This window comes from Dromiciops gliroides, chromosome 3, assembly GCF_019393635.1.
Source record: "Dromiciops gliroides isolate mDroGli1 chromosome 3, mDroGli1.pri, whole genome shotgun sequence".
In the NCBI taxonomy this organism is placed as follows: domain Eukaryota; kingdom Metazoa; phylum Chordata; class Mammalia; order Microbiotheria; family Microbiotheriidae; genus Dromiciops; species Dromiciops gliroides.
In genome coordinates, this window is record NC_057863.1 from 214066587 (window position 1) to 214093796 (window position 27210).

Consider the following 27210-nt stretch of genomic DNA (forward strand, 5'->3'; position numbering starts at 1 on the left):
TAATTGGGGAATGGTTAAACAAGTTGTGGTATATGAATGTAATGGAATACCATTGTGCCATAAGAAATGATAAGCAGATGGATTTCAGAAAAACCTGGAAAGACTTACATGAATTAATGCTGAGTGAAATGAGCAGAACCAAGAGAACATTGTACATAGTATCAACAACATTTTGTGATGATCATCAGTAATGGACTTGGCTCTTTCCAGCAATGCAATGATCCAAGACAATGCCAAAAGACTTATGTTGGAAAATTCTCTCCACAGTCAGAAAAAGAACTATGGCGTCTGAATGCAGACTGAAGCATACTATTTTCAATTTTGTTGTTGATTTTTTTGTTATTGTTCTTGTTTATTCTTTATAACGTTTTTTCTTTTGTTATGATTAATGTGGAGATATGTTTAACATGATAATAATGTATAACCTATATCAAATTGCTTTCTGGCCTTGGGAGGGAGGAATGAAGGGAGGGTGAGAAAAAGATTTGGAACTCAAAAAAATATCTTTACATGTAATTGAGAAAAATAAAAAATTTAAATTTAAGAAAATTAAAGAGGGAGTTCAGTTAAAAAAAATTCAAACCATACTCACATCATACTTTGCAAATCCACATTAAACAGATTATACTTCAAACATATTTATTGTCTTCTTGCTTTCCAATATACCATATGTTTCTTCAAATGGGGAAGGGGTTTTCTCCTCTTTTATTTGTTGCTCTCTTTTATATCCAGCATGGCCAGAATTGGGGCTATAAAAGACTATATCTTTTTAAAACTTCAAAATTTTTGGCAGAAAAACTCCCTCTTTTTGCCCTTTTTCTATTAACTGATCATATCACAGGGGGGAAAAAGGTAACTTATAAATACCAGGATACAAATAATAAATGTAAAGTGCTAAGAGCATATACTTTGCGTAAAACAAAGAACAACACAACACTGTCCTCCCTCTCCCTAGTTTCAGGGGAGGAAATCTTTTACTATAGTTCTAAGTTCCCTCCTCAGGAAGGGTGCTACAAGCATAAAAACTCCTCAAGTGAACTGTCTTAAGGACAAAGTTCAGACATAGGGAAGTCTTTCCACAGGCTTCCCTTCAGTCTAGGAAAAGGAAACAATTATGGTCAAATTTTGCAACTTTCAGTCACTATTTTTTTGGACATCCACTACTCTGACACAATCATATATGGAGGTATGTGGGTTTAGATTTGGCTTGCTTTGTCAGGGAAGAAGAAACTAGCATGTGAGGTTCAGGGCAAGCCTTGGTCCCAGAGCTAAGTAACACAATTCAGAAGCACAAGGTGATCATCCTTCTAAGGAGCAACAGGCTAAGAGCGCACCCAACTGTGCACATACATTTGCATAAACTCCCAAGCCCTCATCAAAAGATTTTTAAAGTTTCAAATAGACACAAGCACCATGTGGGGCAGCTAGGTGGCACAGTGGATAGAGCACCAACCCTGGAGTCAGGAGGATCTGAATTCAAATCCGGCCTCAGGCACTTGACACTTACTAGCTGTGTGACGCTGGACAAGTCACTTAACCCCAATTGCCTTACAAAAACAAAACAAACAAACACAAGCACCATGAAAGGATTTTAAGTTCTCTATTCACAAGATGCAACTTTCAGAAAAGAGCCAAAGTGGCACCATCACATTGTTCAGAGAACTGAAAAAAATGCCACTGATTTTAAAACATCAAACGTTGGCTGGGCATAAGAAAAAGCATTGAAAACATTAAATACTGATAGGATGCACTGAACCCCATTCTAGCAACTGAACTCCAAGTTCATTAGGGTTCAATTATCCCAACAGGGCTAAAACCACCTGTACTTCATGCTAGGTGGCACAGTGGACAAAGCACCAGCTGTAGGGACCAATTTTTAATTGGGGAGTGTTAGGTGGGTGGCTCACCACAATATTGGGGAGACCAGCAGCCTCCCTAAAAACAGAGAAGGATTTATTTAACAAGAATGAACTTTAAAAAACACAAACAGGATCAGTAGGATCAAGGGAAAGGACATAAAATGGGGAAAGGGAAATTATACAACCTGAACAACACCACTGCCCAGGAATCAGCTGAGAACACACAGCAGCATCTTGTTGCCTTCCAGCTTCATGCTAGAATGGCAGAAAACCCCCCTTTTTCCCAGCAGACCCCAGGCTGACCACACACAGCCCCCAGCCAATTGGCTGGCTGCTATGACAGTCACATGACTTCCCTCACTAGGCTTCTACTCATTATAATTTTGCCAGGCCCATGTAGGTGTCTGCTAGTGGTGATGATGTGAGATGCCAGCGCCATGGTGACGGCTACAACCAATGGGTGGAGCACCATGCGGTTTGCAGAGCCCAGGCCAGTGAGCATGCCGAGGTTTTTAAAAAAATTCTAGCCAAAAGATGGGGTCATAAAAACCTCAAATAACAATTAATCTTTACACAACCCTGGACCCAGGAAGTCCCAAGCCCAAATCCAGTCCCAGACATAAGACACCCCACCCTGTTTGCCTCACAAAGAACAAAACATAAATGCTTTACAGATATCATCCCTACATATTCAGTTCAGACCTGTGTCTTCTGTGAATTCCTTATTGAGAAAGTTCTTATGAGTCGATTATCTTCCAATGTAGGAATGTAAACAGTTTGAACTTCTAATATCCCTCAAGAAGTCTTTTTCCTGTTTACCTTTTTATGCTTCTCCAGGGTCTTGTATTTGAAAGTCAAAATTTCTATTCAGTTCAGGTCTTTTCATCACAAATGCCTGAAAGTTCTCTTTTTCATTGAAGTCCCACTTTTTCCTCTGAAAGAGTATAATCAGTTTTGCTGGGTACATGATTCTTGGTTGTAGTCCCAGTTCCTTTGCCCTCTAGAATATCATATTCCATGCCCTCCAGTCCTTTAATGTGGATGCTGCTAGATCCTATTTTAGCCTTATTGGAGCTCCACAGTATTTGAATTCCTTTTTTCTAGCTGCTTGCAGTATTTTCTCCTTGACCTGGGAGCTCTGGAATTTGACTATGATATTCCTGGAGGTTTTCCTTTTGGGATCTCTTTCAGGAGGTGATTGGTGGATTCTTTCAATTTCTATTTTGCCTTCTGCTTCCAGAATATCAGGGCAATTTTCCCTGACAATCTCTTGGAGGATTGTTTCTAAGCTCTTATTTTGGTCATGGTTTTCAGGTAGTCCAGTGATTTTCAAATTATCTCTCCTGGATCTGTTTTCCAGATTAACTATTTGTCCAAGGAGATATTTCATATTGCCCTCTATTTTTTTTTATCCAGTTGAATTTGCTTTACTTTGTCTTGGTTTCTTATAATGTCGCTAGATTCCATTTGTTCAATCCTAATTCTTAGGCAATTATTTTCTTGAGAGAGCTTTTCTATTTCTTTTCCCATTTGGCTTTTCAAACTGTTGACTTTTTTCTCATGACTTTCCTTCATTGCTCTCATTTCACTTTCCATTCTTTCCTCCATCTCTCTAAATCTTCCTTCTATCTCTCCTACTTTCTCTTCAAAGTCCCTTTTAAGAGCTTCCATGGCCTGAGACCAATTCATATTTTTCTTTGAAGCTTTGAATGTTGGGGCTTTGACCCTGTTATTATCTTCTTCTTCTGAGGGTGTATTGTGGTCTACCTTTCCTCCAAAGACGTTTTCGATGGTCTTCTGCTTTCTCTGCCTACTCATCTTGGCCGGCTATTTCTTGGCTTTTAATTCCTTCTTAAAGTATAGTGCTGCTTCCAGGACACACTGTTCGAGCTACAGCATGGCCCAGGAGGTGATTGGGCTTCCCAGGCTCTGTTTTTTACCTATCTGTTGATGGTAGTTGGTCAACAGTTGTTGCTAGTGGTGGTGAAGAAAGTCAGTCCTTTTCCCACCATGACTTCTCCCCTCAATGATGGATGATTGTGGATCCTGGGTTAGAAGAGAGTCTGGTTGTTTGGGGTCCACTGCTATGTACAAGGCTCTTAGGGTTAGGGTCCTAGGCTGTGTCTCCATCTGGTTCTGTGGGGAAATGGGAGTCAAGGTGTTGCTAGAGGGTTGCCTTGACTGGTATATGCTTTCCTCTGTAATGATTGGAATGATGCCACCTACTGGAGACTTGCTGTGGGAAAGCTCCACCATGAGGAAAATGCCTCAGAGGCATTGTGGCTTTTCCTTGGCGTCAGGAAATGACGTTTGCTCATGGGTGCTGTCTATCAAGGCTACCAGCCAATCAACTTGAGGAGCCTCCTATGGTCTGGGAGGAGACAGGAAGGAGGAAAGGGAGCCTGCACAGAGAGCGCTGGAGCTTTTTGGCTTCCTGACTTGATGGTGGTGGCGGCAGAGGACTTCACAGGAAATTTGAGGAAAGATAGGAATGCCAGGCTGTTAGAATTCTGTTCTCAATCTTTTTCTTTCTATTTTCCAATAAACCCTTAAAAACCTAAACTCGTTTTATCAGTGATTTTTAGTCAGTTTCCCCCAAAACTGGGGGAACAGATTAGAATCCACATTTAGAATCTTAAATTACACACCTCAGCTTCTGTTCTCTTCACTAGAAATTAATTCATAATATAGAAGGAGGGCAACAAATAATCCACTTTGAAAGATATGTTCAACAGTGGTGGTCAGTCCTCTTTTTATGGCCCTATTGAGGAAAAAAAATGCAAATTGTTCTACTTAAAGTATACTTACCTGTCTTGGCCTGAGGTTCTTCATCTGTAAAATTAGAAAGCAGTACTATACAATATATGAGAATTTTCAATTATATTATTGTAAAATATCCCTAATTTTCAGGGGTCTTGTTATTGGTTTTTGTAGCTGTTATCCGCTTATCACAAAAGAGAATACCAATGTAGAATATTCTATAATTTTCATTATTGCCACTAGAGGGCGAAAAAGTCAAACTAATGGAAATATAATAAGAAGTAAAATACGGGAGATAAGCAACCTATGGCAGAGATGCCCCTCAGTGTAGAATGCCAAAACATTCCAAATTTTGTGGAACTATTCCTTCCCACATACACCTTTTTTCTCCTGTTCCCTTCCTTCCTTCCTTCCTTCCTTCCTTCCTTCCTTCCTTCCTTCCTTCCTTCCTTCCTTCCTTCCTTCCTTCCTTCCTTCCTTCCTTTCTTCCCCCTCTCCCTTTTTCTTTCTTTCTCTGAAGCTCCACTCTTCTTTTCCCTTTTTTCCACCTGCACTCTAAACATTGCCATGAACACTGCCTAATGTTCTACTGGACCTACTTGAGTTGCTAGCTTCCAAATTTTGAAGGAGAATAATTTCGATTTTTTTTTCCAATCACAGTATCCTCCATGGAGAGGGCTGGAGCAAATCTAGGGCCATGGCCTTAGGGTTTTCCCCTATTTTAAAAAATGTCACCTTCTATTTGATGGATGAGGGAAATGAGATCCAATGGAAGGGATGGGTGATGGGGTGACTTGCCCAAGGTCACACAGGTGGAAAGTAGCAGAAGTGCAATTTGAATTCATCTCTGCCGACTACAAATCCAGTGTTTTCTCCAGTATGCCATGCTTCCATTCCAATTGGCTCTTTACAAGTTTTCTGCCTGATATTCTTTAATAGTTGTAATAGCTTTTATACTCTCTGAACTGTTCTGTTATTTCTCAGTATGTGCCCACTTGTAGTGGTGTAGGGATAGGGGCAATCCTGTATCACCAACTACTTTTCACATATCTCAAATGAGTTGTCAACATGTCCAAAAGAGAATCAATTCTCTTTTCCCCCAAACCCTCACTTTTTCCTTACTTATCTATTGCTGTCAAGGGCATCGCCATCTTTCCATGCACTGAGGCTTGCAACCTCAGTGTCCTCCTCACCTCCTCATTCTTTCTTAACCACATAAGAAATATGTTGTCAAATCTTATTTTTTCCATTTTATAGGGTCTCTTGTAAGTTTTGCCATCTCTTTACTGATATAGACATCATTCTGTTATGAGTCTTCATTATTTCTATCCTGGACTATTACAATAGCCTTTAAAAATCTGAATATTTAATTTTCATTATTTCCTTACAGGTGGCCTCTTATTATTCATTTTTAAGATATAATATAGTCAGATTCATATCTGACTATATATAAAATTGCAATCATTATATTCCACAAAACACAACTTGTGTGATAACTTTCAAACAACTGATATAATGTGATTTCCTATGTAACAGGAATCTTGGAATTCAACCAAAGGAAGTTGGAAAGTTCTAATCATTGTTTTATATGATAGAATGCACATTAAACTGGTCCATCTGAAGTATGACAAGTACTAACTGCTAAAATTACATATTCCCTTTCATAAAGGAATATCATTTACTCCAGAAAATGTGAGCACCTTAAGCTAGGTCTGACCTTAAATATTACCTTGGATCTCCTATTCTTTATTATTCTTTCTATTAAATTGTTATCTCTATTAAATTCAGAGTTGGTAAAGGCTGGTCCTATGCCAGCTTTTGCACATGGGGCCACTCAATAAATATATGCTAAATGAATGTATGAAATTTTGTGTTTATTCACATAAAGAATCACCAGTAGGAGATGAAATGGTCCTTAAGACTTAATTGGTCTAGGAGACTAAAGCTCTGCCTTTTGATGTTGCTTCCTGGTCTCCATAGCATAAAAAGCTCAGTCCACCAGGATCTGGGGCCACTCTGACTTAACAAAAATCCCTGCTGTTGTATGAGTCAACACACCCTCCTGACTGGATGTGTCTTCATATACTGATTGAGTTGTAGCCACCAGAACCAATGCTGTATCCTTGTATTATTTAGTAAACTTTTTTTGGCTATTAAAATCTTACCTTATTTCAAAAATTTGCTACAGAAGGCCTGCCCAAATGCAGAGAAAAAAAAGAGTTTATTCAAAGCTTAAAAACCAACAAAGTAAATTTAGGGAAATAAAACTAGTAAATTAAGCTAGTTGGGTTTTGTTTTTTGTTTTTTGTTTTTTTGTTTTTTGCGGGGCAATGGGGGTTAAGTGACTTGCCCAGGGTCACACAGCTAGTAAGTGTCAAGTGTCCGAGGCCAGATTTGAACTCAGGTACTCCTGAATCCAAGGCTGGTGCTTTACCACTGCACCATCTAGCTGCCCCCCTTTAGTTGTTTTTAAAAATCAAATTAAGCAGAAAGTTAAAAAATAAATTTGCAGAGTTAAAAAAAAAAAAACCAACTGTAAAAGGGGGCAGCTAGGTGGCGCAGTGGATAAAGCACCAGCCCTGGATTCAGAAGGACCTGAGTTCAAAGCCTACCTCAGACACTTGACACTTATTAGTTGTGTGACCCTGGGAAAGTCACTTAACCCTCATTGCCCCGGAAAAAAAAAAGAGAGAAAAAGAAAAAAAAAAGAAAAAGAAAGAAAAAAAAACAAACTGTAAAATACTTTTAAATAGTTTTTGAGCTTAGTTTTTAGTCCTAAAAATTCTGGTTCTACATTTCTTCATCTTCCTTTTATTGCTCCCCAATACATCCACACACACATGTTTTGGGGTAGATGTCTTTTCAGTGCTTCTCAAAGACAGCCGGCAGATGGCACTCTACTTGACTCGTGCATAGGACCAGCCTTTACCAACTCTGGAAAGAGAAAGGGGAGGTATTGTGCTTACTTGGAGAAAGGCCAAAGAATTTCACTGAAAGCCTGAATTCATTCTTGGCCCTTTTTTAAAGAAGGTGAAGTCTTTCTTTCTGTTTTCCCACCTTCCCTCTTATCTCTCTTTCACACTTTTCCAACCTTCATCTCTGCATCTGCCTAGGTACCCAGTGTCTTCATAAATGAATTACCTCCCCAATCCCCAACTCCTTTATGAAAAAAAAAAAAAAACTTGCTCTTAGGTAATTTTCTTTTTGAATGTTCTATTTGCACCACAAATTCAGTATATTTCTCCCTCTTTATCCTCAAATCTACTCCTTTCTCAGATTTTATTTGTTAATGGTCACACTGCTCTTCGGTGATAGACTTGAACCAAAATCTTTAACTTCATAGTCCATTGTTCTTTCTGCTGTATGTAATAAGGGTTTGAGACTAGCCTGGCATTCTGGAATTGACTGATATGCTGGGATTCATAGTTCAGAGGAACAACTATTTCCTTCTAATCCTGTGACTGAAGGATTGTCACCAGTCATATAACTGGTCCTCTTAAAACTCACTTACTGTGCATTGGTAAAGAGAGTTTTTTCATCTGAGAGTGAATCATTATGTGCATCTCTATCCCTTAAATATCTAACCATCCAAGACAACCAGCATTTATTAAGGAAGTGCCTATTAAAGACTAGATACTAACATTATGCTAGTTTGTGGGGATGCATAGACAAAAGACAAAAGAAAAAACAGTTCCTGCCCTCAAGGAGTTTACTTTCTACTGAGGGATACACCAAGTAAAGATGTAAACAGATAAGTGCATAGAGACTATTGATGTTTTTGATCAAGACTATTTTCTATGCTTTTTTTCCTACCTCTCCTCAATTTTTAAATTTTATTATTTATTTATTTATTTATATTTTTTGTGAGGCAATTGGGGTTAAGTGTCTTGCCCAGGGTCACACAGTTAGTAAGTGTTAAGTGTCAGAGGCCGGATTTGAACCCAGGTACTCCTGACTCCAGGGCCGGTGCTCTATCCACTGCGCCACCTAGCTGCCCCCCCCCCCCCCGATTTTTTTTTTTTAAATCTACATAATTCCTTTATTGGGACTGCCGAACAACGTTTTTAAACAGCCATTCATGATCAAAATTCTTAGGTTAATGAAACCAATTTAAATAGGGTCGTTACGGTAAATGTAAAAAAAAGGAAAGAGATCTCATCAGCAGAGACCTCCGATTAGAATAAATAAGGCCGCAGACAAGGGTTACTCATTGGTGGCCTGCTTAAGGTAGGCTATCAAGTCGGCCCTCTCGGACTTCTTCATGCCAGAGAAGATCATCTTCCCCCTGCCGGGATGTCCTTATTGAGATTTTCCGGGTACTCCACCAGCACATAGTCAGTCCAAGTGATGCCTTTGTTCTTGTTGGTGTCAGTGAAGAAGCCCAGGGGCCTGGCGGGTCTTGCGGCTGAAGACCCCGCTCAGGTTGGGGCCGATTTTATGCCTGCCCCCCTTCTCCACGGTGTGGCACTGGGCACACTTCTGCACGAAGATCTTCTTGCCCTTCTCGATGTCCCCCATGGTCAAGTTAGCTCAACCCGCAGTCACGCTCTCTGTCGCTTACTCTCCTCCGCAGGCCCGATTCGCGTTTCCTCTCTAGGATGATTTATGACTAAAGTGAAAACGCTCATAACAATAACTACAATGATGATGATAACTACTTCATTATTAAAGAACATACCATAAAAATTATAAGTTTCTAGTCTTGGAAAGGGGATGTAGTCTAACCAAACATGAGATAGAAGCAATTACAAAATAAAAAATAGATAATTTTCATTATATGAAATCGAGAAGCTTCTACACAAAATTAATGCAGCTCAGAAGAATAAGTAGTTGGTTGTACAGAAAATTTTATCAAATTTCTTGGATAAGAGTTTGCCATCCAAGATACATTGATAGCTAACAGAATCATTCCTCAATAAGACTTTGATAAAAGGATCATATCCTTATATCATATATGATATGAACTATATGAAAGAATGCTCCAAATCTGCAAGAAAAGCAAATTAAAACGATTCTTAAGTAATGTGGCCAGAACCAGGAGGTCATTGTACACAGGAACAGCAATATTGTAATGATGATCAACTGTGAAAGTCTTAGATACTCTGATCAATATAATGATGCAAGACAATTCCAAAGGACTCATGATGAAACATGTTATCCACCTCCAGAGAGAGAATTGGTTAACTCAGTATAATTTTCTCTTTATTTTTAATCTTGCTTTTTGTGTTATGGCTAATATGAAAATATGTTTTGTGGTGGATTAGGGGCTGGAGGGAGAGAATTTGAAATACTTCTAAAAAATAAATGTTAAAAATAATAAATTTTAGAAAAAATAAAACTTCTACACTTAAAAAACAAACTCTGAGGTTTTTACTTAGATCCAGAAAACTGGCAAATATGACAAAAGATGGGAATAGGAAGTGTTGGAAGGTTTGTAGACAAATGAATTTTCTAGCACTTGCACTGCTTGATTTTGACTTCAAGAACATCATGCCTCTCCCAGGAGAAGCTCAATACCTCCTCAGCACCCTTAGTTGCCTCTCCCTTCTGAATGAAAAGGCTGGAGGGTACGACATATGGATTGATTGAAATTACTGAGGAAAATGGATTTGAGCTCCCAAGCATATGGCTTTGTTAAGTTATGCATGACTATTGCATAATAAGTCAGCACTAGACCTCCTCAGCTTGGCACTGGGATCATGAATATAGGGGGAGACAGATTTTTCTGCATTAAAAGAAGACAATTAACCAGGCTATAAACTAGGATACAGTAGGTAATCTGATTTCTAATTGGAGTAAAAATCAGGGACTTTCCAAATTGGGAGGGGAAGAGTAAACAGATGCAATTCCCTGAAATCAAAAAAAGAGGTGTCCCACTCCCCACTAAGTGTTTATATTCAATCAAATGAACAAAGAAATAGTAATTGTTTGATTAATATGGGGCCACCTTATAGACATACATACGCCATGCTTGTATAATTGTGAGACAACTCCTTATATCAATCTTTGGATCTGAATGGATTTCTGGTCAACATAACAGGTAAAGATGATCCAGCTTCCCAGCCACACAGAGCTAGGTTCAAACAATGCAATAAAGTTTTCTCAAAATTTCCATAATTGAATAAAGTTTTCTCACAAGACATATATTAGACCAGACCCATAATTGAATTGAAAAGGAACTGAGCTGGCTCCAGAATTTGAGTCACAAGATAGAGTCAGCATGGTTCACTTAATTTCCCTAATTTCCTCAATGGTGGGGCAATAAACTCCTCTGAAAGACTTCCCATATAGAGGGCTCAGAACTTTCCAGGTAACTTCATTTTCCATCAGCTTCTCTGCTTGATTTCAACTCCACTAATATCCTGCTCCCTCCCCTCTACACACATGCAAACACACTTCTCAGCTTCCTTTTGTGTAGTATTTTGTTCAATTAAAGTGTTCTTTTTCTTATTTGTATCCTGAGTTCTTAGCATAGTGCATGGTACACATAGTAGGTGCTTACTAAATGTGTATCAATTTGACTAGGGTGCGGGTAAATTAGTATAATTGTTTCAGCCAATTCTACTTTTTAAGGAATTATTTTCTTCAGTGGATTTTTTCCCCATTTGGCCAATTGTATTTTTTAAGGAATTGTTTTCTTAGTCAATTTTTGTCCTTCCTTTTCCAAGCTGTTGATGTTCTTTTATATAACTCCCATTTCTTTCCCCAATTTTCCCTCTACCTCTCTTATTTGATATTTAAAATCCTTTTTTAGTTCTTCCAAGAAGGCTTTTTTGATCTTTAGACTAATTAATTTTCCCTTTTGAGACGTCCCATGTAGGCATTTTGCCAATATTGTCCTTTTCTGAGTTGTGTTTTGGTCTTCCCTGTTGCCATAGTAGCTATCTGTGGTCAAGGTTTTTTTTCTGCTTCTTATTTATTTTTAGCCTATTTCATGACTTTTCAAGTTGAGCTTTGCTTCTGGGTGACAGGGGGCACTCTCCCAAACTTCTTGTGTTGGGGGCCAGAGGCCTGATTGATCACTGTGTCCCCTATATGAATCCTTAGGCACGTAAGGGAATGGAAGAAATTAGGCTTAGAAGAAAATTTAGCTGTTCTAGACCAGAGTTGAGCTGAATAAAGGAATGGAACAAAATACAACATTATATTTTTAAAAATTCTTTTACCTTGACTTGGGTTGGAGGAGCAGTACTGTTGTTTGAGTTTGGTTCTTGAGCCTTGATCATCTCATAGAGATGATCCTGGGGAACTTGTCATTCAGGCAATCAGGACTAAAGAACACTTATCTAAGGAAGGATCCTCTGAAAGCACTGGATGACATTCAAAATTCTGCCCTTCAAATCTCACTCAACAACGAAATAAAGGTTCAGCTGAGTCAAAAGGGTGGCATTGTTCCCTTTTCTCAGGCCTTTCATATCCCCATGTAAATGTTAAAAGTCAGATTTCATTAAATGTGAGAGGGGGCCGCATCTTGGAGTGCATAGTGTTTGGATGGTAGAAAAAGGGATGGTTCCTGTGAGGACAATGGCTAGTGAGTGGTCATCTATTTTTTCTGAGTGTATTATGGGGATGGTTCTAAATTGATTAGATAAAAACCTCATAAATAATTTGAACCAACTTCAGCATTGGGTGTTTGCAGGCCTGGGGGCTATTATATCTAGAATGGTACAACAAAGGAAGCTGGTTATAAAGGAAGGGCCCTGTGGTGTAGGACTAATGTAAAAGCTGTGAGGCAGATGAAAAAGATTCTTACCTTTTGTCTTTTGCCTTTTTTTGTATTTTTAGGAAATAATTGGATCCAGAGGGGTTTTAGCATATCTTTATTATCATTATTTTCTAGTGGAAATCTTTTTAAAAATATGAAAAGAGAAAAGGTGCATCCAGAAGGTAAGAAATTTCTTTTTTTCTCTCCTTTAGTTATTTTAACTAGGCTTCCATTAGAACTTTCTTAAAGAATTCTTTAATATTTTTCCTCAGTCATTAATGATCCTTAAAGTCCTATGGTCCTCAGACTAGGAAGGTATAGGGGAAGAAACATTGATGTAGGAGATAACATCCAGTTCTACATATGTCTTCCATTTATTAACCATGTGGGCTTGGGAAAGTTAATTAAGCATTCTAAATCTGTTTCCTAGGTTTGGGTCTCCTGACTGGGAGACAATATTTACCATATTTACTACTATATTTAATAGATGGTAGAAAGAAACCAGGAAGTTGCCTGAGCTCTCCTGAGTTTCCCTCAGAAACAAAAAACATTGAATCAAGCCTCTAAAGGGATTTGGAACTACAGAACCTACAAAAAGACAGACAGACACAATCTTCCCATTTAGAAGACTTCAGAAAAGGTGGGTTTCACTTGGGTGGAGGACAAACTCAGCACAGCACAGAGTGGGTCTGGGCAAGTCATCAGGAAGCTCCTTCCACAGCACAGATCAGCAGCTGAGGGAGGCCCTTTGGTTCTGGCTCAGGAGGCTGATGGTACAGCAGGCCTGTCGTGAAGACCCACCCAGTTCTGGCTGAGAGGGCAAACTGCCAGCTGGAGAAAGGCACGACTAGGCCAAGCCATCCTAGCACAGGGAGCAAGCCCAGGGTGGTGAGCCACAGAGGCCTCAGAGCAGAAATCCCAGTGAGCAATCCTCTATTCCCCAGCACAAGAAGCTTGCAACAGTGGCCCCTGTGCCCCAGGAGTAGACCTCAACTTTAAAAGTTAAAAAAAAAAAAAGACTATAATATGAGTAAGAAACAGAAAAGGGCCCTTAACATTGAGAGCTTCTATAGTGACAGGTATAACCAAAACACAAACTCAGATGAGCACAATACTGTCAAAATGCCTACATGGGAAGCCTCAAGGGGGAAGATGAATTGGTCTCAATACCAAAAAGCCTTCTTGGAAGAGCTCAAAATCAAATGAGAGAGGTAGAAGAAAAAATGGGAAAATAAATGAGAGTTACACAGGAAAATTATGAAAAAGAGTCAATAGCTTGGAAAAGGAACCACAAAAATTGAAGAAAACAACTCCTTAAAAAATATAATTGGTCAGGGGCAGCTAGGTGATGCAGTGGATAAAGCATTGGCCCTAGATTCAGGAGGATCTGAGTTCAAATCTGGCCTTAGACATTTGACACTTACTGGCTGGGGACCCCGGGTAAGTCACTTAACCCTCATTGCCCCACAAAAAAAAAAATTATACATATATACGTGTGTGTGTATATATATATATTACTGAAGAAAATAATGCCTTAAATATTAGAATTGGACAGATGGAAGCTAATGACTCCATGAGACACCAAGAATTAGTCAAACAGAATCAAAACAATGAAAAAATAGAAGAAAATGTGAAATACCTTATCAGAAAGACAACTGACTTAGAAAATAGATCCAGGAGAGATAATTTAAGAATTATTGGGCTACTTGAAAGCCATGATCAAAAAAGGAGTCTAGGTACCATATTCCAGGAAATTATCAAGGAGAACTGCCCTGATATTGTGGAAACAGAGGATAAAATCGTAATTGAAAGAATCAACTAAAAAAAAAAAAAGAACTGTGGAGTATAGAAGCTGATTGAACCATACTATTTGTTTTGTTTTTGGTGCTATTGTTTTTCTATTTTGAGGTTTTTCCTCATTGCTCTGATTCTTCTCTTATAACATGACTAATGCAGAAATGTTTAATGTTATATATATATATATATATATATATATATATAACCTATATCAGATTACCTGCTGTCTAGGGGAGGGGGGAAGGAGGGAGGGAGAAAAATCTGAAATTGGAAAGCTTGTATAAACAAATGTTGAGAACTATTTTTACATGTAACTGGAAAAAATATTTTATCAGAAAAAAAAAAGAAGAAAGAATTGACTGATCACCTTTGAAGGAGACCCCAAAAGTGAAACTACAAGGAATATTGTCACCAAATTCCAGAATTATCAGGCAAAGGAGAAAATACTGCAAGCTGCCAGAAAGAAACAATTTAAATATCATGGAGCCACAGTCAGGATTGCACAGGACCTGGCAGTTTCAACATTAAAGGATCAGATGGCTTGGAATATGATATTCTGGAAGGCAAAGGAGCTTGGATTGCAGCCAAGAATCTATTACCCAGCAAAAATTAGCATTATCTTTCAGAGGAAAAGATGGACATTCAATGAAATATGGGACTTTCAAAGTTTCCTAATGAAAAGACCAGAAGTGAACAGAAAATTTGACCTTCAAATACAGGACTCAAAGAGAAATATAAAAAAGTAAACAGTGAAAAAAGTTATTCAATAAGGTTAAATAGTTTACATCCCTACATGGGAAGATAATATAATTCTGAGAACTGTATCTCTATTTGGGCAGATAGAAGTAGTATACATAGAGGATACAATTATAAATTGACTTAAACGTGATTATATAAAGAAAATTAAAGCATAAAAAAGGAGTATTTGGGGAGAAGAGGAAAGGAGAGGTGGAATGGGGTTAATTAAATCATATGAAGAGGTGAAAAAACCTATTATGAGAGAGAAATGGGAGGAGTGAGCATTGTTTCAACCTTACTCTTATCAGATTTGGTTCAGAGAGAGAATAGCATATATGTTCATTTGGATAAAAAAACTTAGCTTACCCTTTGGGAAGTAAAAGGGTAAGGGGAAAAGGGCAGGAACTGATAGTAGGGAGGACAGAAGCAGGGGAGGAAAAGGGAAAGAAAAGAGAGTGGGGCTGATAAAATGGAGGGCAGATTAAGGGAGGCAATGGTCAGAAGCAAAATGCTGGTGAAAAGTAATAGGGCGAATGAAGAAAAAAAAAGTACAAACAAAGGGGAAAATGAGATGGAGGGAAATACACAGTAACCATAACTGAATGGGAATGGGATAAACTCTCCCATAAAAGGGAGCAAATAGCAGAGTGGATTAAAAAACAGAATCCTACAATATGTTGTTTACAAGAAACACATTTGAAGCAGAGAGATACAGAGTAGAGGTAAAAGGCTGCAGCAGAATATATTACGCTTCAGCTGAAGTAAAAAAAAGGAGTAGCAATCCTTATTTCAGACAAAACAAAAGCAAAAATAGATTTAATTAAAAGAGATAAGGAAGGAAACTATATCTTGCTAAAAGGTACCATAGATAATGAAGTAATATCAATACTAAACATTTATGCACCAAGTGGTATAACATCCAAATTCTTAGAGAAGTTAAGTGAGTTACAAGAGGAAATTGACAGCAAAACTATACTAGTGGGGCATCTTAACCTTCCCCTCTCACAATTAGATAAAGCTAACTACAAAATAAATAATAAAGAAATTAAAGAGAAGAATAGGATTTTTAGAAAAGTTAGATATGATAGACGTCTCAAGAAAACTGAATGGGGATAGAAAGGAATATACCTTTTTTTTTTTTTTTAGCAGCATAAGGCATGTACACAGAAATTGACCATGTATTAGGCTACAAAAACCTCAGTCAAATGTAGAAAGGCAGAAATAGTAAAGGCATCCTTTTCAGATCATGATGCAATACAAATCACAAGTAATAAAGAGCCATGGTAGGATAGACTGAAAATTAATTGGAAACTAAATAATCTCATCCTAAAGAATGAGTGGGTCAAACAACAAATCATAGAAACAAGAACTTCATCCAAGAGAATGACAATGAGACAACATACCAGAACTTATGGGATGCAGCCAAAGCAGTTCTTAGGAGAAATTTTATGTCTCTAAATGCTTACATGAATAAAATAGAGAAAGAAGGAGATCAATGAATTGGGCATACAACTAAAAAAGGTAGACAAAGAACAAATTAAAATTCCCTAATTCAATACTAAATTAGAAATTCTGAAAATCAAAGGAGAGATTAATAAATTTGAAAGTAATAAAACTACAGAATTAATAAATAAAACCAAGAGCTGGCTTTAAGAAAAAATTGATAACATAGATAAACCTTTGGTTAATTTGATTAAAAAAAAATAAAGAAGAAAACCAAATTACCAGTACCAAAAATGAAAGGGGTGAATTCATCACCAATGAAGTGGAAATTAAAGCAGTAATTAGGAGCTATTTTGCCCAACTGTTTGCCAATAAAGTTGACAATCTGAATTAAATGGATGAATATTTACAAAAATATAAATTGCAGGGATTAACAGCATAGGCAATAAAAAAATCTGAATAGCCCCATTTTAGAAAAAGAAATTGAACAAACTATCAATGAACTCTCTAAGAAAAAATATCCAGGACCAGATGTGTTTACAAGTGAATTCTACTAAGCATTTAAAGAACAATTAATTCCAATACTATATAAATTATTTGGTAAAATAGTTGAAGAAGCAGTTCTATCAAATTCCTTTTATGACACAAATATGGTGTTGATACCTAACTAGGCAAAGCCAAAAAAGAGAAAGAAAATTCTAGACCATTTTCTCTAATGAATATCGATGCAAAAATTTTAAACAAAATATTAGCAAAGAGATTATAGCAACTCATTACCAGGATAATACACTATGACCAGGTGGTATTTGTACCAGGCATGCAGGACTGGTTCAACATTAGGAAAACTATCAACAAAATCAACTGCATCAATAACAAAACTAACCCAGATCATATGATTATCTCAATAAATACAGAGAAAACATTTGACAAAAAAAGCACTCATTGCTATTAAAAACACTAGAGAGCAATAGAAATAAAGGGAGCTTTTCTTAAAATGATAAGCAGTATCTACCTACCTGATTGGCATTCCCAATAAGATCAGGGATGAAACAGGGATGTCCATTATCACCTCTATTATTTAATATAGTACTAGAAATATTAGCGTTAGCAATAAGAGAAGAAAAGGGAATTAAAGGAATTAGAATAGGCAAGGAGGAAACAAAACTATCACTCTTTGCAGATGATATGATTATATACTTAAAGAATCCTAGAGAATCAATTAAAAAACTACTTGAAACAATTAACAACTTTAGTAAAGTTGCAGGATATAAAATAAATCCACCTAAATCATCAGCATTTCTATACATGACCACTTTTGGGTCTTTTTCCGAAAGAGATCCTAAAAAAGGGAAAAGGACCCACAAGTACAAAAATATTTCTAGCAGCTCTCTTTATGGCGGCAAAGAATTGGAAATTGAGGGGATGCCCATCAATTGAGGAAAGACTGAACAAGTTGTGGTATATAAATGTAATGGAATACTATTGTGCTATAAGAAATAATGAGGAGGCAGATTTCAGAAAAACCTGGAAAGATTTAAGTGAACTGATGCTGAGCAGAACCAGGAGAACATTGTACACAGTAACAGCAACATTGTGTGATGATCAACTGTGACAGACTTAACTCTTCTCAGCAATACAATGATCCAAGACAATGCCTGATTCATGATGGAAAATGCTTTCCACATCCAGAAAAAAGAACTGTGGAATATGAATGCAGATTGAACCACATTGTTTCTACTTTGTTGTGTTTTTTATTTTTTGAGGTTTACCCCTTTTGTTCTGATTCTTCTATCACAACATGACTAATGCAGAAATATGTTTAATGTGATTGTACATACATAACCTATATCAGATTGCTTGCTGTCTAGGGGAGGTGGGACAGAAGGAAGGAAGGGAGAAAAATTTGGAACTCAAAATCTTATAAAAACAAATATTGAAAACTATCTTTACATGTAACTCAAAATAATAAAATACTTTTATGATAAATAAAAAATTCCCTGCTTCAAAGCCTAAATTGTACTACTTAGAAGGCTGGTAAGGGCTTGTCTCCTTATCTGTGAATTAATTAAACACAGTGAATCCCAGTTTCCCCAGTTGAGTCCTAGTGGTGCTAAATTTCTACTTGGACAAGTCTCAACCATTGTCTGTACCTCAAATATCTTCATTTGAAAACAAACACAACACCTGATGATATAATTTAAACTTCTTGATTCATAGTTATTGTTACATAAGCACTTACAATGCATTCAAGCTTAACTCTTTCATAAAGAGGATAGCCAATTTTCTCCTTTGTGAAATGGGGTTAATAATAAATGTCTTGCTTATAATGGGGCACTTTTATAACTTCAAAAAAGATGATAAAGCTCTGAAAATAGTCGATTGGTAAAAAGAAGTGAGGAATCATTGTTATTCAGTATCCTTCTATCTCAGTCCAATTCTGCAACTGTCTTTTCCATTCACAGTCCAGAGGGGCAGCATTTTCCTGGCTTCACTCCCACTGTTTGTTTTCTCATTAGAAATCATGGTAAAATCCTGGACAACACCAAGAAAAGACGGTTTTCATTGGCCCAGGATAAGCTATCACCAGGAGAGGGAGGAGTGGCGCACCTCACCCATACCATACTTTGGACCTGGAGCCTGATCATCAGCTGGAGCTCATTAATAGGAGATTCCAAGAAAATCTCCCCCCCCCCAGTTAATCTGTCTAGGCAAATTTTATACTCTGTCTGCTTTCCTTTATATTTCTCCCTCAAAATAAATAAGGAAATAAATAAAGGAAGAGCTGGAAAATTCTTCAAGACTCTTCAGACTGATCATCCTACAGCAAAGGACCACCAGCCTAAGGTCCCTTTTGTATATGGACACATGGCTCTAGTTATGCCTGAAAGCACACAAAACAACATCTCCACAATCATCACCTGTCTTGGGACCATGGGAGAGTGGGAATATAGAAAAAAAAAAAAGAGTGTGTGAGTGCTACAATTATACCACCATCCAAGCCTGATCCTGTGGTCAGAGCAACAGTAATTCTACAGTTAGCACCACTGGACTGTGGACCATGGAAAAGTGGAGAAATGAAGCTTTCTTCAGAATTTTCAGATTTGTCACAGTGGGTTGAGCATTCTCCTCCACAATGGACTACCATTGTGTTTACAAGGCTCGGGTGAATACAATTGCATCAAGAGAGACCAACTGATGAGCCAAATTTCCACCAGGCTCTAGTCAGAGGCATGAGCTTCTACCAGGGCTAAAGCATCAGCTGTGATAATTAAAAATATGAGAAATATAATTTCTGGGTAATTTAATTATTTTCTTAATTTGCAGGTGCATTATTAATAAAAGGAGATCTATTGGCCGTCTTTCTCAGACCAAAGACCCCATGGTGGTGGGGCATAGAGCTTATATACACTTGAAACAGTGGGTGGGCAATGGGGCCAAAAATTGACCCCTATTGTAAGAGATTATCTTCAGCCTTGGACTATCAATTTAAAGAATGTCCTCTTCAATGCCTCTCCCCTCCTCCCCAGTGACTGTCCCAGCCCCCTCACAGAAAAAGAAGCCTTTGGATATCTAGATAAATGAATATTTCTCCACCCAAGATTCCTTGTGAGCTTGGGTTGGGCCTGACCAAGATGAAGAGACTTGATGGAAGCTCTCAAGGAGAATTGGGGGGGAAGGTAGAAAGGACTAAATAAGGGGAGATCTCTTGAGTCCCTCAATATACTGATTATTAATCATTTTTTTCACACAACCCACAATTGCCTCACGCCTGTACCTCTGGGTTGAGGGTTATTTCAGTGAATTTAACAAGTTAAGTCATCATGAAAATCGCAATATCTCTCTTTTAAAATTTGACCCCCAGAATGTGGCACAATCAAATAATTGGGGTCAAAACATACAACACCCTGCAAATACTAGACCAAGTTTTGACTAAAGCATAATTTCTTGAATATACCAAAACCAGTGCCCTGAGAACACCATGTAACTTTTTTTTTGTAACTTTTTAATAAAGTTTAAAGAACAGGTTTTGAACATTTCTCAACCAAATATATACTACCAAGCTGCATGGAACTTATGTTCATTCAGTTCCAATGATTCCAGATATGGTATCTATACCCCACTTCCCTTCCTAGAATTCTGAATTAGCCTCAACTTGCTCTCTCTCCTGAGGGAATTTTTCTTTAAAATGTTTTTATATTACAGTTAATTAAAAATAACCTTTTTTTTGGGGGGGGGTGTGAGGCAATTGGGGTTAAGTGACTTGCCCAAGGTCACACTGCTAGTAAGTGTCAAGTGTCTGAAGCTGGATTTGAACTCAGGTCCTCCTGAATCCAAGGCTGGTTTTTTATCCACTGTGCCACCTAGCTGCCCCCAACAATAAACATTTGCTTCTCAAGCAAATCTTTTGGTAGAAAAAAACCAAAAGTAAGGAGTTTTTTTTTGTTGTTTTTTTTTTAATTATCTCATTTAGCTCAAACCCTATGTTGTGCTATTTAGCATGGTGATAATGGCCTATTTACTCATCTGTGAATTAATGAAGTATTCTGAATCCCAGTTTTCCAGGTCTGAGTCCTTTGGTGAACAAACCAATGTACCACTTGTGCAGATCTCTTGACCATTCTCTGTGCCTCAGTTCTCTACATTTGAAAACAAAACAACTATTAGTATACTTTAGCCTCCCAGCCTCCCAGCCTCCCAGTTGCTGTCAGGAAAACAACAGTAAAACTTTCATGCTTAACTGTTCTATAAGGCAGTAGATTATTTCCTCACTTGTGAAATGGGGATAAAAGTGTCTTGCTTATGATGGGGTAAGGCCTTTTGGAAAAGAAAATAGTGGACTGATAAAGACAAGTGAGGAGTCATTGTTATTCCATATCCTTCCCACTGGGCCCAATTCTGCAGCTACCTTTCCTATCCTCTGCTCAGAACTGTCTCTTTTTCATTAGAAACTATCATCCAAGTTCCCTCCAGAAGATTTTCCAGAAAAGATAAAACAAGACTATTTTTCAGGTGACTGAAATAAGCAAATATCCCTACTGTGGGGAAAAGAGGGGAATTATTTCAATTCTGAGCCAATACCCCAACTCAACCATCCCATGGGCAGGACGTGGTTTAGCCATCAGCCCACAGCAATGCAGTTGTCCATCCCTCCTCAGGACACAATGATTGTGCCATCTCTCAAGGCAAAGGAGATCTCAAAGGACATGATCCATCTTGAAAAGTCTTATGTCAGATTTTCCCTTAAAATTGCCCTGAATTCATGGTATTTTCTGCAACGTTTTCTCTAAGCTGTGTCTGTAAAGTGATACATTAGCCTACAGCCAGCTTTTCTTATCATCCAATTTCATTGTGCATCTGATTTTTTTTTGTCTATAGAAAATTATTGCCACAGTATATTTTATTTATTCATTAAATTTTAGCCTTGTAAAGTTATGGTGTTTTAAATAATGTTAAGCAGGTTTGGGGGATGTTAAAAGGTAGGGAATGAAGAATGCAAAATGGTTTATTGTTCAGACTGTCTGCTCTGGTCTGACCCTGTATTGATGATAGTTTGATGTTTCACACAATGCAGTGAATATAACTCAATTTTTATATTCAATTGAGGATTGATAGAAAACATTGAAAAAATAAAATAAAAAATTACCCTGACAGTAAACCCTCTGTGGAGTGTCTGTCAGGACCTGAACACCTCCAGAATATTTTTTTCAGAGAATAGTCACTAAACAGGTGAGGCCTACCAGATGGCTCCAATCAGATGGCCCCTGTGTATGAATACAGGTCTGTAGTTATAGTAAAACGTCCTATTAAGAAAGAAAATGAAATTTCAGCTGGGCATAACATGCATCCCAGGAGCATTCAAGATGTCCTATTAGGATGCTTTTAAAAATGTATTTTGAGGGGGGCAGCTAGGTGGTGCAGTGGATAAAGCCCTGGCCCTGGATTCAGGAGGACTTCACTTCAAATGTGGCCTCAGACACTTGATACTTACTAGCTGTGTGACCCTGGGGAAGTCACTTAACCCCCATTGCCCCACCCAAAAAATTTATTTTGAGTTATTTTGTTAAATATATTCCAAGTACATGTAAAAAAATTTAACTTCATTTAAATAAAATTTGAGTTCCAAATTATCTTTCCTACAATGGGCTGAGTGTTCTTCCACATGTCTGATATCAATTATACATGTGAAATAATTTAAAAAACCCACCATTTCCATATTAACCATGTTGCTAAAGAAAACACGACCAAAATAAAACAATAGAAGTAAAGAGAGTTTTGAAAAAAGTATGCTTCACTCTGCAGAGTTCATCAGTCCTCTCTCTGGAAGTGGATAGCATTTTTCATAATAGGACCTTTGGGAATTATCTTGGATAATCGTTGTACTCAGAGTAACTGTCCTTCACAGTCATTAGAGTTATAATATTGCTGTTATTGTATACAATATTCTCCTGGTTCTGCTGAAATCATCCTGCTTATCATTTTTTTAAAAAAAAGTTTTAATGTATTTTTGTTAAATATTTCCTGGTTATATATATATTCATCTAGTTCAGGCAATGGACACATCTGGACTAAATCATTTTAAGGTTTCTTACAGATCAAGCATTGAATGTTCTAAGGTTCCATCCTGCTCTAACATTTTATATTTTAAAGTCCCTCCCAGCTCTGGTATGTCCTGGTCTGTTCCTGAGCTTTGTCACCCTTATGATCTTTTGTTTTTCTAATAAACATTTTTATTTTAAGTTTTAAGCTCCAAATTCTAGCCCTACTTCCCTCCCTCTCACCCCTCCCTGAAGTGGTAAGCAATCAGATATACATATATATATATATATATATATATATATATATATATACATACATACATTTGCCATTATGTAAAACATTACCTTATTAGTCATTTTGTATAAGAAAACTTGTATAAAAGAAAGTGAACAGTAGCATGCTTCAGTCTGTGTTTAATCAATATCAGTTCTTTCTTTGGAGGAGAACAGTATGATTCATCATTAGTCCTATATTGCTGAGAATAGTTAAGTCATTCATGATTCTTCATCAAACAATATTGCTGTCACTGTGTACAAGTTTCTTCTTGTTCTCCTCACTTCACTATACATCAGTTCATAGAAGTCTTTCCAAGCCTTTCTGAAATCATGCTTCTTGTCATTTCATATAGCACATATACCATCACAATCATATACCATGGCTTTTTTTTAGCATTTTTATTTTTTATTTTTTTAATCATATTTTTTAATCATAAAAATATTTTATTATTTTCTAGTTACATGTAGAGATAGTTTTCAACATTTGTTTTTATAAGATTTCTAGTTTCAAATTTTTCTCCCCCTCTCCCCTCCCTACCACCTCCTCATGACAGCAAGCAATCTGATACAGGTTATATATGTATAATCACATTAAACATATGTCTGCATTAGTCATCCTGTGAGAGAAAAATTAGAGCAAAAGGGAAAAACCTCAAAAAAGAAAAACAAAAAATAAAGTAGAAATATTATGGTTCAATCTGCATCTAGATTGCACGGTTATTTTTTTCTGGATTTGCTGAGCATTATCCATCCTTTGGAATTATCTTGGACCATTGTATTGCTGAGAAGAATCAAGTCTATCACAGTTGATCAACAGACAATGTTGTTGATACTGTGTACAATGTTTTCCTCATCTCACTCAGCATCAGTTCCTGTAAATCCTTCCAGGTTTCTCTGAAATTCACCTGCTCATCGTTTCTTAGAGCACAATAGTATTCGATTATATTCATATACCACAACTTGTTTAGCCATTCCCCAATTGATGGGCATCCCCTCAATTTCCAATTCCTGGTATAAATATTTTCATACTGTAGAAATTTATTTTGATTTGGGGACCCTACCTTTGGGCTGAGATTAGAAAGCCTTAGGCCCTCAGGGTCTCTTCTGTGTGGGAAGTGCTGGTGCCCCTCCCTCTCTGCTTCAGCTGAGCCAAAAAGTCCCGTGGGCTGTACAAGACGCCAGGTCAGACAGCTGAGGGAGGGAGTCCCAGTTCCCTCCACCCTGAGAGAATCTACGCCAGAGATCCCGGGCTCGTCCAGGCTGGGCTCTGGCGTAGCCCGTGTCAAGGTCCCAGGTGCGCAAGCAGGGGCACGGCCCCTGGATCCCTGGGTGTGCACCCCCCCCGCCCCCCACCAGCTGCAGCCCTGGCTGGCAGATTAGCTTGGTGTGTATGGGGGCACAAAAAACCCCAAGATTTGAGTGAAGAGAAGTAAGATATATATAGACCTGCGAGTTAAACAGCTAGGGGGACTGACAAGATTAGAAGAACAGAGAGAGAGAGAGAGAGAGAGAGAGAGAGAGAGAGAGAGAGAGAGAGAGAGGGAGGGGACTGACAGGATTAGAAGAACAGGGAGGAGGCTGACAAGATTAAGAGAATTTAGAAGGACACAGGAGAAGCCTAAAGGACTAGAGCACAGAAAGGGTCAGCACAGGGTACAGGTTGGAGAAAGTGAAGATTAAGAGAACAGAAGGACACTGGAGCACTAGGAGAACAGAAGGAGAGGTCGGTGAGAGAGAAACACAGGGGTTCAGCAGTGGCAGTGAGAGAGGAAAGTTAGAAGCAGGGGGATAGACAAAGTGAAAGGGGCTTGGAGTTAGAAGAAAATAGCTGAGCAGTGAAAGTGGAACATACCCTAAGGCAAGAGGCAGCAACAGCCCTTCTTGTATTAAAAAAAGTACCAGCGCTTTCAGGTGGAAAGGCCTGAATGCAGTCAGGTTGTACATTTTATTTTGCTGTATTCTTATTTATTTATTTATTCATTCATTCATTCATTCATTCATTCATTCATTTATTTATTTATTTTCGATTTGTTTTAGTGAGGCAATTGGGGTTAAGTGACTTGCCCAGGGTCACACAGCTAGTGAATGTTAAGTGTCTGAGGCCAGATTTGAACCCAGGTACTCCTGATTCCAGGGCCAGTGCTCTATCCACTGCACCACCTAGCTTCCCTTCCCTGTATTCTTAATTTAAAATTGTATCTCATAAATAAACTCTGCTTTGATTATTTAGTTAAGAGGTTTCTTAATCTTTTGCTTATCAATTTGGGAGCAGTGTGGGGAAATTTTTAAACGGTCCATATTAAATTAATAGCAGTCAGAAAACCAAATAGTCAAAAGTCCCCAGATTAGTCCTCCAGTCAGATTAGTCCCCCTCAAATTAGGCAAGTCAGTTCAAAATATTTCTACATTTGAATGGCAACTGTGATGGGACATACGACCCAATTATAATTTTTCTAAACTTATCATTTTTCATATACTTATAATTTTTTATAAGTCCAATTATATATGTTTTCAGTCGAGATTAGTTAGTTAATAGTTAATTTTTTTCTACAATACAAATAGGTCTTTTTCTATTTGGGGGGGATGTCTTTGGGATATAAACCTAGCAGTAGTATTGCTGGACCATGCCCTTTGGGCATAGTTTCTAATTGCTCTCTGTTGGGGTCTGGACAGGAGGACGAGAAGAAAAGGAGCACAATCGTCTTACTTTAAGCAAGTTAGACATTTTATTGTTTCACACAAGGCTCTTTTATACTCGTAAACCACAAAGTTTATGTAAGCATTTCCCACTGGCCCATCTTGCAACCTCATGGAGTTCCTCTTGGACCCTGGTCACATGGATATCTGTCAAGAGTGCACCAGGCTGTCATATCAGCACGTCCTGCCTCCTCAGTACATCCTGTGCTTAACTTGTGACTGCTCTTTGACCCGTTTTTGCTCTCTTTGTCTCGAAAGGGTGAGGGGAACTACCACATGGGGCCTGTTTCACACAGAGTCCTCCATGGAGTTCACTACAGCTCTCAAAAATGGTTGGATCAGTTCAAAACTCCAACAACAGTGGATTAGGGTCCCAGTTTTCCCACATCTCCTCCAACATTCGACATTTTCTTTTTTTGTCATATTAGGTGATAGGTGTTAGGTGGTACCTCAGAGTTGTTTTAATTTGCATTTCTCTGTTCAATAGTGATTTGGTAGGGGGCAGCTAGGTGGTACAGTGGATAAAGCCCTGGCCCTGGATTCAGGAAAACCTGACTTCAAATGTGGCCTCAGACACTTCACACTTACTAGCTGACCCTGGGCAAGTCACTTAACCCTCATTGCCCTACAAAAATAAAGAATATTGATTTGGAGCATTATTTTCAGATAGATAGATAGATAGTTAGCTTTGATTTCTTTGTCTCAAAACTGCCTGTTCATATCCTTTGACCATTTATCTATTAGGAAAAGACTTGTATTTTTATAAAGTTGACTCAGTTCTCTATATATTTGAGAAATGAGGGCTTTATCAGGGATACTTGTTGCAAAAATTCTTTCCCAGTTTTCTATTTTCCTTATAATTTTGGTTCCATTGGTTTTATTTGTGTAAAAGTTTTAAATTTTATATAATGAGAATCATATATATATAATGAGAATCATATATTTTAGATTTTGTAATGCTTCCTATATCTTCTTTGACCCTAAATTCTTCCCTTGTTAATAAATCTGACAGATAAACTATTCTATTTTTTCTTTTGCTCATCTGGAAGAACAAAAGCTCAAGGATCTAAGGGATCAATGAAAAAAAAATGTGAAAGAAGGTGGTCTAGTTGTACCAGATCTGAAACTGTATATAAAGCAATAATTATCAAAACAATCTGGCACTGGCTAAGAAATAGAGAGGTGGATAAGTGGAATAGAATAGGTACAAATTGCACTACAGTAAATGACTATAGTAATCTAGTATATGATAAGCCCAAAGATCCAACCTTTTGGAACAAAAACTCACTATTTGACAAAAACTGCAGGGAAAATTGGAAAACAGTATGGCAGAAACTATGTATAGACCAACATCTCACACTGTATACAAAAATAAGGTCAAAATGGATACATGATTTAC

The 27210-nt window shown here is 37.7% G+C and overlaps 1 long non-coding RNA gene and 1 pseudogene across 1 annotated transcript in view; one reads left to right on the forward strand and one right to left on the reverse strand.

The window, feature by feature from the left end:
• Positions 1-12501, forward strand: part of LOC122748730 — a 71864-nt gene extending 59363 nt beyond the window's left edge. The window contains exon 3 of the long non-coding RNA XR_006355638.1: positions 12405-12501. This is a non-coding gene — a long non-coding RNA (uncharacterized LOC122748730). The remainder of the gene's footprint in view (positions 1-12404) is intronic.
• On the reverse strand, positions 8823-9137 carry LOC122748729 (annotated as a pseudogene).
• Positions 12502-27210: the final 14709 nt, after the last annotated feature.